Source organism: Cetorhinus maximus, chromosome 21 (assembly GCF_964194155.1).
Source record: "Cetorhinus maximus chromosome 21, sCetMax3.hap1.1, whole genome shotgun sequence".
NCBI lineage: Eukaryota > Metazoa > Chordata > Chondrichthyes > Lamniformes > Cetorhinidae > Cetorhinus > Cetorhinus maximus.
This window is the reverse complement of record NC_135899.1, coordinates 82,441,295-82,455,904: the sequence shown is the minus strand read 5'-3', so window position 1 is coordinate 82,455,904 and position 14,610 is coordinate 82,441,295. Positions and strand designations below refer to the sequence as shown.

The 14,610-nt window shown below is 47.2% G+C and overlaps 1 protein-coding gene across 2 annotated transcripts in view; it reads left to right on the top strand.

The window, feature by feature from the left end:
* The window catches only part of LOC144696069 (parkin coregulated gene protein), a 646,838-nt gene that overhangs the window by 390,344 nt on the left and 241,884 nt on the right, over window positions 1–14,610 (top strand). The gene's annotated exons all lie outside the window — the stretch shown is intronic.

Sequence of the window (14,610 nt, the reverse complement as noted above, 5' to 3'; positions counted from 1 at the left end):
ACCCTCCAGACAAGAAACCAGAGCCAACATCAATTGCTTGTCGGAGACGGGATTGCTGCAAAAAAAAATCAACAGCTGACTTTAGAGTGTTAAACAAACTATAGCGTTGCAACGAATTACTATGGGGGGGAGGGTTGGGAGGGTAGAGCCGCACTTGTTTGTTTTGTATCTCCGCACACAATTTTTTTTCCCCCTTTGGGGAATAGTGGGGAAAGGCTGGAAGGATTAGCGAGCCGATTACCAACGTGGTTAAACCACATCACCAACACTGGCACCCCTGGAATGGGACTGGAGCCCAGAGCTTCTGGCTTCGGTAATAAAAACAGAAGATGCCGGAAAAAAACCCAGCAGGTCTGACGGCACCTGTGGAGAGAGAAACAGAGTGGACGTTTCGAGTCTGCGTGACCCTTCTTCAGAGCTGAACGTTTTCTGTTTTTATTTCGAATTTCCAGCATCCGCAGTATTTTGCTCCTGGCTTAGAGGGGGGGGTGGGGTGCTTTCAACTGAGCCGTAAGGCCTCCACTAAAGAATCATCCTCGAGGTGGCATTGAGGGTGTGAGAGATCAGAGTTTTGTGGGGAGCCACTCTAGATGGTGACGTTGTATTTATGTCACTGGCACCAAGCAGTAGGATATTGCAGGGCATGAGGGTCTCGCCTCAAGTTGGCATGGGGAACTAGAGCATCACACTGAGTTATGGCAAAGAGGGAATCATGCTGCACATTTCATGGACCAGCATTACATGAAACAAGAGTCTCATCAGCCTCTGAGCAGATTGGAGCAATCACTGCAACCCAAAAGGATCCCATTAAAATTAATGGCATTCTTACATGTTTCTGTACTAAGACACTAAGGGAAAATGAAGAGTACATTAAAGCCATTATGAATATAAAATGAATAATGAGTACAGAAAATGATTCAAAATGAGTGTGAATCTACCTTGAGGCCTTCAGCAAAGTCATTACTTTCACATGAATTATTTGAATATGGGCACGGTGATCATAAAGATAAGCGACAACTAGTTGAGTTTGTCCACTGGCTCAGACTCCCTGTACCATCATCGTGTGGCCTATGCTCTGTTATGATATACCATTGTATTGGGGGTATAGAGTGAAACAACACTTACATTATCAGTGTTCAAATTTTGAGTGATGCAGTGAATTTAATATTAGTAAAAGTAACATTGATCGTAAAATGAGACTGCTTTATTAACTCAGTCTATTTAACCACATATTCAGCACGTTTGCTTGTAGAATATGACTCTGTACCTGCCAGCTTAGCTCAGTGCCACTGCAGGATTACAGGCATCGTGTTGGGTCAGCGAGTAACACTTCCACCTCTGTTCAGGGGCTGTGGATCGAAGCGGCTTGTAAAGGGCTGACACGTAGGCAGAATGCTCAGCATTTTGGGCAGCGTTTCTGCCTTTACAGACAAAATATTACAATGAGGCTCCTCCTCTTCGGGCGAATACTTTAAAAAAATTCCCTGGCACCATTCGAATTAGACCAGGGACTTCTCCCAACATTATCCCTCCTGGCTGATGAAATAAATGGATGAACATTTTTATCTCTTCATTATTAGATCTTCTGTTCTGCTACTGACAGTAAGTTGGGGGGGGATATGCTGTAAGGACAGGAGTATTTTGCTACACATAAGCAAATGGTATTAATCTGCCACAAAGGTGTGGCCGTGTCATCTGGCCTGTCTCTCTAAACCTTGTTGTTAGCAAATGTATTGGGCCAATTAGAGGCAAATTATTCTTAGGAATGCCCTGCAGTTAATTAGGGGGTCATTGTTTCCACATGAGATTAGCAGGTGTTTACTCTCCCCGAGGACAGAAAAATCAGCAGGAAATGACTTCCTTCGTTCTCTTAGATCTGTCCAAATTATGTGCTGCATGCAAGACTTTTGTTTAGACTAGCAGATCTTCAGTGATATTGTACCAAGTCTGATAGGAAATATTGGCCTTGGAAGGGGCACCGTGCAAATGCAAATGTAAAGGATTAAATTATAAGGAAAGGTTGCATAAACATGTTTTATATTCCCTGGAGTTCACACAGTTGAAGAGTAATCTAACTGAGGTGTTCATCTAACTGGTAAATAGCATCATCAGCACAGACCCACAGTAAAACTATTCCCTCTGATGGAGAAATCCAGAAAAAGGAGGTATCACTTTAAAAGTGGAACTCAGCCATTCAGGAGAGAATCAGGAAGTAACTCAACAATAAGGGTATATATAACAGCTCCAACATAATAAAACATCCCAAGATACTCCACAAGTGTGTTACGTAACAATATTTGACATTGAGCGGTATAAGGACAGCCAATCAAAAACTTGGTTAAAGAGGTAGGTTTTGAGAAATGTTCTATACCAAGGGAGTCAATTGGGGGTATAGGGGTCAGACAGGGAAGTAGAGTTGAGGCCAAAATTAGATTAGCCATGATCTTATCAAGTGGTGGAGCAAGCTCCAGGAGCCAAATGGTGTACCCCTGCTCCTAACTCATATGCTTGCTTTATGTATGTTTTAAAGGAGAGCGAGGTGGAGAGGTGTGGGGAGGAAATTCCAGAACTGGGGCCTAGGCAGCTGATGGTGGGGCAATGAAAATCGCAGGCAGGAAAGGGACCTGAATTGGAGGAGAGCAAAGAGCCCGTCACACAAAGAGTAGTGGAAATCTGGAATTCTCTCCCTAGCGATGCTATGGATACTGGGTCAAATAAGATTCTCAAGGCTGAGATCAATAGATTTCTGTTCAGTATGTTCATCAAAGGATATGCAACAAGGGCGAATAAATAGAGTTGAGGTACAGATCTGTCATGATCTAGTTGAAATGAGGAATAGGTTTGAGGGGCTGAATGACCTAGTGTGTTCTTAGAGGATACAGTGAGGTGTACCATCTGAAATGTGATGCCGAAGAAGCACGGTGCTTTAGAAATTACACCGCAATATTTGATATTTTGCTAGTTGGTTTCCTGTGGCATTGCACATAGGGAGTGCTGGATCCTTTTCCTGGTTTGTTGGGCTTGAGGACCTGGGTTGCATGTTTGTTTCGGGATGACCGAATTGGTACCAAAGACGGAGAAGATCAGTAGATCGTTCTTCGAAGAAACACACTCTGTTTATTTACAAAAGGGACTCAGCAGTTACACTTGTGTGCTTACAACTCAAAACTCTGCCTTTACACTTCAGACTCTAACTCAAGACTACTGACTACAGAGGTAGCCCACGCTACTCTGCTATTGGATACCAAGATCATTTGATATTCCGTTACAACATTCATCTTAAAGGTATATTACACATCAGATTACTACAGGGAGTTTAAGACCATGTCATAAAATAAAGCTGCGCTAAAGAGCACGATAATTATACCAATGTATATCAGTGTAATTCAGTCCCTAGTTTAAAGTTATACCTTTGATTCTTATTTTTATATGATAATACTTTAACTTAATATTATTATTTATAGTGAAATCACAAAAACATATGGCAAAACAAGAAGCAGAAGATAGGATTGGTTGGAGTAATACAAGTTGTGTAAATCGGAAATGTAAAACTAATAGCTTACAGTGCCACCAGTGGAAAGAGTTTGCAACTACTGTGTGACACGTTTACATAGCCAGTTACCATTATAAATACAAAGAGTTTACAATGGGAACAAATAGAAAATGTGCGACATAGCACATAGAAAGATTTTTTAACACATTATTGATATATATAAACAGATCTCCCGTGCTCTGTTGCTCCTGCTGAATTAAATTTTCACTGGTATGCAGTCTGAGCCATTGAAGAAGTAATAAATAAGCTAAAGTTTCCAATAGTTCAGCAAAGCTGAAGCAGAATGCTGAGTGATGTCACTTCCCTCATATGTAATTTTTGTAAGCAATTTTTATGGCTGAGAGAAGGTTGCTTTACATATGTTTAGATAAAATGTAGCTTTACTTCTTTGAGCTGAGGAAGTAAAACTTAATTTGTATTTTTGCAAACTAAAGCAATGGAATTTTATCACAGTTTTCTCTGGAGTTACTAAAGAAGAATCGTCATACAATAGATGTGAGGTTGTACTATCGCATGTTGCGTCTGTAGCTGCAAGAATTCAAAGACCTTTCTTGTAGCTAATTAAGGGTGTATTATAGAGCATTAATTTGCCAAGATACAGGAACTAAGGTGATTTTGGCTCCAAGCCCCCTGTGCAGTCAATAACCTGCAGGGAAATAAGACCTGCTTATGTTGAGAAGCGAAAGAATGCACTGGTAACATAGATTTCTTTTATCCATTAAAAAAGCCGACTTTTACATATTTGTACGTTCATTTTTTTTCTATCATTTGAATAGAGAATCCACAAATGTTTTTAATTCCTACGCTGCAAAGTCACTTTCTTCATGCTTTAAAAGCATTATGACCTAACCGATTTTAAATGATTGCAAGCTAATGTTTTAAATTATATTTTGTTTAATTGCAGTGCCAGGTTCTATTATTCTGACAAATAACACAATGCAGCAGATTGATACAAATACCAGTTAGTTATATGGGAAGGAGGTTATGGCCTTTACCATTAGTACATTAGTAATGCGAGTCTTTGTGTTGCTCCTATTCTGGTATGCAGAATTCAGGAAAAGGTCTTTCCTTTGATGTGTTGTGAATGCAAGAACTCAGAGTGCTTTTATATTTTTCTCCTCTCTTTGCTGCTGAGGTAGGGTGCCATGGGTAGTGACAGCACTCCGCTACATTGCCTAGCTACTTGTGGAATCTAGGACTTTGGGGTGGGCGGGGTGGGGGAGGCATAGCTTAAAAATTAGAGCTAGACTTTTCAGAATTGAAATTAAATACTTCTACAAACGAAGGGCAGAATTCAATGCAGGATTTGGGAGTTTCGCCTGCCCGGCTGGACAGCCAGCGAGAGCCCCACGTCTCCCACTTTAGGGAAGGCCGGCCACTTAAGCATGTAACTGGGCAGTAGCAGGTTTTCCCCAGGATCAAGGGCCCTGAAGGTGGAAATCTGCCCCCCTCCAAGAGCTGTTGCCAATCAGAGGCCAGTGGCTGTGTATTGCTCGGCAGCGCAGTTGGGGGAGAAGGCGGTGGCTCCTGCCGGTAGTGCACCCACCTGAGACACAGGATCGCCGAGGGGCCTATAGGCCGCAGGTGGGTGATGGCGCGAGCAGGGTGACCAACCATCTGGATTTTCCCGGGATTAAACCATAAATCGGCATTTTGTCCTGTGTCCCGGGCCAGGCCTTCCTGAGGCGCGTTTTGTCCAGGGATTCGTCCTTCCTGGCAGACTTGGTGTCTGCGCGTGTGTCGGCTGCAGCAGGTTGATAGTTACAGAATGAGGCTGTCCAGCGGGCGTTCCCCCACCCCGCTCCCATGGTCTTTCCAGCACGCACCCCCCACCCAGCTCCCACGGTATCGGCAGCAGCCCCTCCACCCCACTCCCGTGGTCTTGCCAACAACACCTCCATGGCGAAGTGTCGCTTATCTAATTCCTCCAAAGTTGGGCACCCGAGACAGGAGGTGTGTCATGGGGAGGGGCTGGTTGGCAGCAAGGGCGAGATGGGGGTTGGGGGGGGAAGGTGGTTCTCAACTGCGCTCCCCTTCTGCCCTTTCCCAAGGTCTCTTGGTCAGTGTCTGACAATGAGCTCCCCTCCCTGGAAGCCTGTAAGTAAACCCGATAGGATTTGCTTTTTGGGGCTCCCTGCGCAGTGATTCCCCTCCCTCTGCCAGGATTGCCTACCTAAAGGCCTCAATTGGCAGTGGGGCAGGAAGGCAGGAATGCCGCCCATGAACCATTCCGTACCCGAATTAATCTGGTCAGAGGCAGGAAGATGGCGGGGTCCACATCTGCCACCCTCCCATCCAACTAAATGACCCCCCTGCCTCCAAACTTACATGGGTGGGGAGGGGGAGGGCATTAAATTGCACCCAAAGGGTGGTAGAAGTTTGGAAGTTCTCTTCTGAAATTGTTAAGTGTTTATCAGCCAAAGCTATGAGGAAAAGGCAGGTATATGGTCACACAGATCAGGCCATGATATTGAATGGCAGAACACACTCCAGGGGGAAAATAGTCTCTTCCTGTTCCAATGCCCAGTCTCAATATGTAAGTGCAGAGTCATTATAGTCTAATCTGATTCTGTCCTCACCCAACACCCAGCAGAACGCCCTAGTCAGCAGCCAGTAGCATGAACACAACCTGATCTTTGCACCACTGATTTTAAGGGATCAGCCAGCAGAGAGTTTATACCTAGAAATAAGTATTAAGATTAAAGCAAAAAAATGCTGCAGGTGCCGGAAACCTGAACCAAAAACAAAAAACTCAGCGGGTCTGGCAGCATCTGCGGAGAGAGAAACGGACTTAAAGTTTTGAGTCCGTATGACCCTTCTTCGGAGCTTTTCCAACAAATAGTAAGATATTAGTCAGGTTTCCCATGGGATTTTATTTCATCGCTTGATATCTCATTTTAATACACTGTTGAATGCCTGAACTGAGGAATTAAAAAGAGCAACTCGTTCCACGAGACCAGCTGCATCGAAAAAGCAATGAGAACGGGTGGCTGAGTGATGGCCCATTCTAATTAAGAGAGTGAATAATGATTCGAAGGCTTCCCCGATCTATGAGTGAACTGAACCGGTGAACTGATGCAAAAAATGCTCCGTGGACAAATTCAGACCAGCACAGTTCGTTTCCCTTGGTGGCGGCGTGATCCCTGACGCCATGGTCCAATATGGGTTCCGTCGCTGGTCTGGATCATTTTTTTTTTGGGGAGCCACAGCGGGTGAAAAGCACCATCACACTGTCTTTTGAGCCTCCACTGTCCCTTTTTGTGCTGTTCAAAATGGGAGAACTGAAAAGCCGACTCGATCTCTTTGGAAGTGAATGCCCGGAAACAGTGACAACGGGCAGAGTTTTTAGCTCGACGGGCGTGTGCAATCGGCAGGTCCGGGATTGGCCGGGGGGACTGACTGCCGATGCGATCGGGCCCCCGACCGCGATTTCACGCTGGCTGGCCAATTAACGGCAGCCAGCCCGCCCGCGCTGAAATGCCCAACCCTGCCAGGGGTGGTGGTGGTGGTGGTGGGGGTAGGGAGGAGGACCGGTGGCAGGAGCAGGGCGGGCGCTGAATGAAAGCTCCCTGAAGCCAGAGAGCTGCCCCAGGGAGCTGAAGGCTTGAAAACAGTTAGATAAAGTTTGTAAAATCAGGAAAAAAATGTTTAAGCGTCGCCATCAGTCACATGAACATATATACATGATATAAATGCTGTCCATAGATTTTAATTTTTTAAAAAAAATTTAACAACGGGAACCTCACCCCGCCCGTGGATGAGGTTTCGTGAAAAATGCGAAGTCCCCCCTGGCCGATTTGCCCGCCCGCCAACTGTAAGGTCGGACGGACCACAAAAAATCGGAGGCAATGACAACTTTAATGGCCTTAATAGACCTCTTGATTGTCGGAGGGGGCGCTTCCGACTTTTGCGTGCGCCCGCCAACTGAAATACCGTGCGAGTGCGAGAAGACGACGGGACACCCGCCCAACGTCATTCCGCGCCTTTTCACGTCCAATCGGGTCGGGCGCTCGCCTGCTCGCCAACCTCTAAAAATTCTCTGCCCAATGTATTTGAATTAATATATAAACATCGGAGGGACAGCTGAGCAAATGTGACAAAGAGAAGGACACATTCAAACCAAGCAAGGATGTGGGTCGAATGAGGAGACTGTCAACTCAAACTCCCGTCTGGAAAGTCTGAGCGGTATCATCCTTCCCTGCAGTTTCTGAATCACAGAGTTCTTACAGCGCAGGAGGAGGCCATTCGGCCCATCGTGTCCGCACCAGCCCTCCGAATGAGCAACTCACTGAGTGCCACTCTCCCACCTTCTCCCCCTAACCCTGCACGTTCTCCCTTTTCATATAACAGTCTAACTCCCTGTTGAATTCTTTGATATAAGGTGTCACCACCACACCATCAGGCAGTGCGCCCCTCACCTTAATCACTCGCGGCGTGAACATTTTTTTTTGCCGTCAAGCCCGACAAACGTTCCGACAATAGCGGGAGATTCAGCGGCCCAGCCGAAAGCCCGTCGACGTTCGGTGGGGCTGGGCGATCCCAGAAGTGAGGGTGGGGTCGGAAAATCCCATCTCACCTGATCTCCTAGGGGAGGCAGAAAACCATGCTCAAAGTTTCAGGCCAATCTGGGGGGAGGGATGGGGGGGCAAGAAAAATCTGGAAATTTCCTCTCCCAACACCCTCTATCATCCATGACCCCCTCACCCCCATATCGCTCCAGCCCTGATAATTCTTTGCAGTACCCATTTCTTGAAAGAGGCGATCCTAGCCCGATCCAGAAACGAGTCCAGCTCTCGCTGAAAGGAATTCAGCGAATTGTTGTTCAAAGCACGAGCCAGCATTCTGCCTGTTCTTAATATTCTGCCCAATCTAGATAAGTGACGATACCAGAGCCCTTGCTTTTGATCTGGAAAGGTAGAATGGTGGTGCGTCACATCTGTGTACGTTACAGTGTGCTGCCGATAGTGCACTAATTTTGGCAGAATTCTTTAAATAGTTATATGGCCCAGTCATTACTTTCAGAAAATAAATTCTTATAGCTTTAGCCCTGCTTTAATATTTTAGCAAAGGTGGCCAAGCTCTGGGGTGTTGTATAATTCATTGAGCTCTTTAAAATTCCTTCATAAATAGGCTCCCAAGCACTAAAACCATTTGGAAGCAAGACTCAAGCATACTGTGCGATTCAGCAGCGCCACACTCACTGCCACGGTTACTCCGTTTCTAATTAGAAAGAGAACCCATCAGCAAGTTCTCAGCACATCCACAAGCTCAGGCTGCAGGGCTGCTCGTGGAGGTTTTAGTGATATGGTCACCCCTCCCCCCGCCCCCCCGGTGAGCTGAAATAGGATTCTGGAGACCGCTGTTCAGCCACTGTTGCGCTTCTGGTTCGAAAGACGTGGGAAGACTGGAAGAATGGCTAACTCTTCAATTATTCATGCTTTGGAGCGGAGAATACTGCTGCAGAATTTTATACGATGTAACATAGAGCATTGTCGGTGTAAATGTTGCTCTCAGCTATTGCAGATTGCAATAGCATGTACTCCTCTGAATGAACTCCACGTATGATACAAATTTGGTATAATTATTAGCCAGTTGATGGAGTAACTTGACTGGGAATTGCTCTTTCAAAGAGCCCGCAGGGGCACAATGGGCCAAATGGCCTCCTTCTGTCTTGTATTGTTCTATGAGTCTGACTTTTCAAAAGTAAACCCATTATCTATTTTTTCACGCTGACATCTCTGTCCTTGGCCTGCTGCACTGTCCCAGTGAAGCCCAACGCGAGCTGGAGGGACATCACCCCATCTTTCGACTTGGCACTTTACAGCCTTCCAGGTTCAACACTGAGTTCAACAATTTCAGACTGTAAAATCTGTCCCTCAGCTCTGTTTCTTATTCCTTGAATGTTTTGATTTTTCTCTTATTTTCATTTTCAGGCGGCAGCACGCCTATTCTAAGCACATCTTCTGGTTCTTTGTTTCTTGCCCCATCACTGTTTCTTTTGGGCCTTTTGGGTAAAACTAACTGTTCTGTCATTCAATCTCCCCTGTCTTCCACCCTGTCACAGATCTTCTTTTGTCCTTGTCCCACCCACCCCTTGCTCAAATCCTATTTCATCTCTAACTTTTTCCTGATCACATGAAAGGTCAGCAAACTGTTTCTGTCTCTACGGAAGTTGCCTGACCTGCTGAATATTTTCACCATTTTCTGTTTATATTTCAGGTTTCCAACATCCTCAATATTCTGCTTTTCAATTAGTTGTTTATCATGTATGCTGACCATGTTTTCTTCAATAATAAATCTACACTGTCATTACCAGGTGTAGTTAGGATATGGATACCAATATTCTATAGGGAAAAGTGCTTAAGCAAATACAATTTAATTTTGTGTAATATACAGCTTGTGTAATACACTGAATTTGTCATCTCTATTAGCGCTACTATTTCATCCAGCTCAAAATGCTCCCCCCAGGCACAATTCAAGTTTGGAAGGACAAAACAATTCATTTTACTGAGTATTTTTCAAAGTTCAAGTAGATGAGATGTGAACATTTTTTATCGGAAATCCTAGCTTCTCTCCATCGCTATAGGCATTGGTGGGATCCATCACTGGCTAGGCAAGAGGGGACATGGGCACCTCAACATCCCTCCATGTGCCCCTTCTCCTCAAGGAGTCAGGGAGAGGCCCTCGGGCACACACAGGGTGGATGAGTGTCTGCTGGACACCCCTGGGGCCTCCACACAGGACACTCCCAGGGTGTCCGGCCACTCCAAATCCCCTCTGCCAGTGACCCCATCCACTCCAGCTGGTCAGGCTGAGGAGGGTGCATCTGCCCCTGAGCAGGAGATCCTTATCAGGCCGAGGCCCTTGAGGCCTCCGCCTCCAGAGCATGTCCGCCAAGGTCATCACAGACATCAGGACATAGCAGTCAGCAGGCTGCCTCCACCTCTGCTGCTGATGTCAGGGCTGCACCCAGGCATAGCTTTAGGCTTAGAAAAACTGGGAAATTTTGACATCATTTCAATCACCGCATACATCATGCACATTTGTAAATACATTTGCCGTTCATGAGAATGGTCTCGTCATTCGAAAGTGTCATGCACATGCATCTATGTACCCTCCGGTTGCGTGGGTGGGCCAGGCTGCCATTCGGTGATCGCCTCTCTTTGTGAGCCACACGTTCATGTGATGTCTGCCTGACTCATGATAGTCACTCTGCTCTTGTGTTATCTCAGAGAGTAGTCTCAAACTCTTTATTGAAGTTTCTGCAAAATGCATTAGTAGCCATTACTCCTGACAAGACAGCAAGGGTTTAGGCCTGCTCAATAGCCTTCAGAGGGTTAGCTGCAGTTGTATCTCTTCATTGGGAGTGCCAAAGCACAAGACCTGCAGCCATGATGGTCTCTCCAACCATGCATGTATCTCAGTGACCGCTGAAGCTTCTTATTGAGGTGGTGACGACTGCATCAAGTCCTTTAGCACAGCGTTCGTGCCGTTGTGCCGAATTTTTCTTCCCAGAGCGCACGGATACAGGGTTCCTCACTGACTCTTCCAAAGTCTGGTGAACCATGGGGGTTGAAAGTGCAAGTCCGAATGCTGAACCTGCTCACAATGTCACTGGTTGTAAAGGCCTTTCAGGGCACTGGCATGGCATTAAGGGGCAGGAGGAATGTGCCCATCTCCTGTTGCCTCCACCTTACTCCTCTTGGAATCTTGTGGCTATCAGTGTGGCACGGGCACATCTTCCACATGGTGCTTCAGCGATGGCACCCTCACGTGGGAGCTGACCCTCATCTCCCTCTCCGGTTTCTTGCCCTTCCTGCTTTTCTCATCCCAAGAGTTCTCAGCCTCCTCCACATCTCCCTCTGGCAAGGGATCCCTCCTTAGAAGCGAAAGGTTGTGAAGGGCACAACACAACTCAGTGATGTGGGACACCCTCTGTGGAGAGTACTGCAGAGCCCCACCCGAGCGGTTCAAACATCGGAAACACATCTTCAGGATGCCAATGGTCTGCTCGATGATGGGTCATGTGGAGCTATGCACCACATTGTGTCTCTCCTCTGAGGGTAACACACAGGTGTCACGAGCCATTGTTTGAGCGGGTACCCCTTAACCCCAAGCAGCCAGCCCTGCAATCGCTAAGGCCCTTTGAATATGTGAGGCACCCGGGAGTGACTCAGTATGTATGAGTCATGGCAACTCACAGGGTACCTGGTACAAATGTGCATGATGTGTTTCTGATGATTGCAGACCAGTTGAACGTTCAGGGAGTGGAGCCCTTCCCTGTTAATGAACATCGGGGGCTGCTGCCATGGAGCCCTCAAAGCCACATGTGTGCAATCGATTGCACCCTATACTCTAAGGAAGTCTGAGATAGCTGCAAACCCATGAAATCTAGCATTCCGGCTAGCTTCATCGAGTGTGAACTTCACATAATGATGAGCCTGACTGTAGAGGGCATCTGTCACCTCCTTATTTCCTGAGGCCTGCGAGATGCTGCATTGGTCCCCTTTGGATCCCTGGAACGAACCACAGGCAAAAAGAATTGAGCACGGTGGTGACCTTCAGGGCCACAGACAGGGGATGTCCACCCAGTCCACAGGGCATTAGATCCTCCTACAGAATGTGGCAGGTATGATCCACCACACCTCTGGACAAGTGCAGATGTGCACAGCATTGTCTTTTGCTCATCTCCAGATAGGAAAGTCTTCTACAGTAGACCTTTGGTCACACGAGTCACCTCTGTGGGATGGGTCTAGCCTCCTCATTCTCTGGCTCCTGCTGGGGCTCCCCTGGACCATGGACCTCAGGCAGGACCTCCTCTCAAAACTGCACTAGACAGCGCTGGGCCCTTATTTCCTCCTCCATAGGATCTGTACCATCAAAAAAGCAGCATTGAGCCCAGGCTCCATTATTCAATCCTCCTTCACTCTGTGGATTGAAAGATGCAACAGATTAATAAATAACATTGATTAAATCTCTATCGTCTACTTCCTACCTGTAGGAAACTCGTTCGAGTTACCAACAGTCACAGATTGCAACTCTTTTCGAGTACAATCACAGTTCTTGGTTTCCGGGAGTGGGACATGAACCCACAACCCTCTGATTCAAAGGCGAGGGTGCTATGAACTGAGCCACAGCTGACACCTCCTGCAACAGATTAATGAATCCTGGGCAAATATAGTAAAGCTCCCACTTGCTAACAGAAAGCCACTGTCATGCCCTGGAGCTGTATCTGCGTCACTAACTTCTTACTGATACAGCCTTGTAGCTGAGGTGCACACTCACAGATCTAGGTGACCAAGGTGCAGACCCTGATACTTGTCATCTCAATCCCACAGAGGTGGAAGAGGTTTTGATGGATTAATGAAATGCGCCATCTTACCAAAGGCACTCCTGCAATCTCTGATCTGGCGAATTGTTTAAGGTTAATTTGCACATGAACAATGACTGGATGCCCTTTGGCCCGTTATCCATGCCGATTGGAGAAAGCATATTAGAAGCTTTCATTGATGATCTGGCAGATATGCAGCAGTTGTGCCTCCTTAATGGGTGCCTGCATCCTCCATTATCACATTCCTCTCTGTGCCATCCCACCGCACCCACCCCCCCCCACAACCACCACCCCCCCCAGCCCCACCGGTCGCAATGCTGTATTCTGTTTGAGGGTGCAGCCCTGCCTGAGAGCCGCTGCAAAGTGATGTCCTCTCGAAGGGTACAGAGGAACCACCGTGAGCAGACCAACCCTACACCCCCACCCAGTGTAGGCGTTACACCACCATCGCTGAGAAACCGGAGCTGCAGTGCTGCAGGCAGGCTCTGGATGTTGCACTCACCTTAAAGTCATGAGTGAAGTGAGGGCTGACCGATGCATGCCGCTCATTTCCAAACGTGTTTCAGACTGGTCTGAAGATTGGAAGGCGGAACATGATTCCATCGAGTTGTATATTTTTGGGGCAGGAATTTCCCCCCATTTTGGGGGGGGTTGGGCGGGGGCAGGGGCGGGCACGAACTCGATCGGCGCCCTCGATGGAGGACGCGGCGCCATTTTACGCCAATTAAGGCCCGCCCAGTGTGACGCTCGCCCGGAAGCGCTGAGCGCTCCCTGTGGTACACGGTGGCCGGGGGGGGTGCCTGAGGGAGATCAGTTTGACATGCGTTATTTAAATAAAGGGAAATAAAAACTTTTAAAACATGTCCCCTCGTGTGACACTGTCGCATGAGCTGGGACATGGGAAAGAATTATTTTTAAAACTTTTATTGACTTTTAAAACGCTTCATGAAACCTCACCCCGCCCGTGGATGAGGTTTCATGAGAAATGCGAAGGCTGCCTGGGCTCTTCGCCTGCCCCGACCGACCTTAAGGTTGGACGGGCAGCGCTGTTAATTGAATTAATTAGTATTTAAATGGCCTTAATAGGCCTTTGACAGTTCGGCGAGCGCAGAGCTGAACTGAAAATCTAAATGACGCGCGGTGATGTCAGGGCGCCCGCCCGACGTCACCAGGCGCCATTTTACGCCTCGGCGAGCGGCCCCCTCCCCCGCTCGCCGACCGGGGAATTCTGCCCACGGTAATGTGTGCGAATGGCGTTCCCAACACTGATCAGCAGGATACCTGACCCGCCCATCAGCCGCCCATGAAAGGGGCGGATGGAAAATTCCAAACTGTTTTCCCACCGGCGGGAGTCCGATTTTTGGCCCCTCTCCAAATTTGCCGCTCTCGCCCGCCACAAAACCCGCTGCGGGCAGGAGTGGGGGGGAGGAAATTCCTCCAATAAACTCTGATTCCCTCTGAACAGATGCTGCCAGACCTCCGGAGTATTCCCAGCATTTTCTGCTTTTATTTCAGATTTCCATCAGCCTCGGTATTTTGCTTTTGCTTTCGTCCATAATGAAGTTGTTTGTGTAAATGTACCCAACCGTTTTCTTCGGGAATGTTGTGACTCTTCTCTACCTTTAGCAGAGTGGCGACACTTCCAAGGCAAATATGGTCTTTTGGCAAAACCATCAGGTCGTCCTGAAATCGTGAAAGGCGCTATTTAAATGCAAGCCCTTTTTTT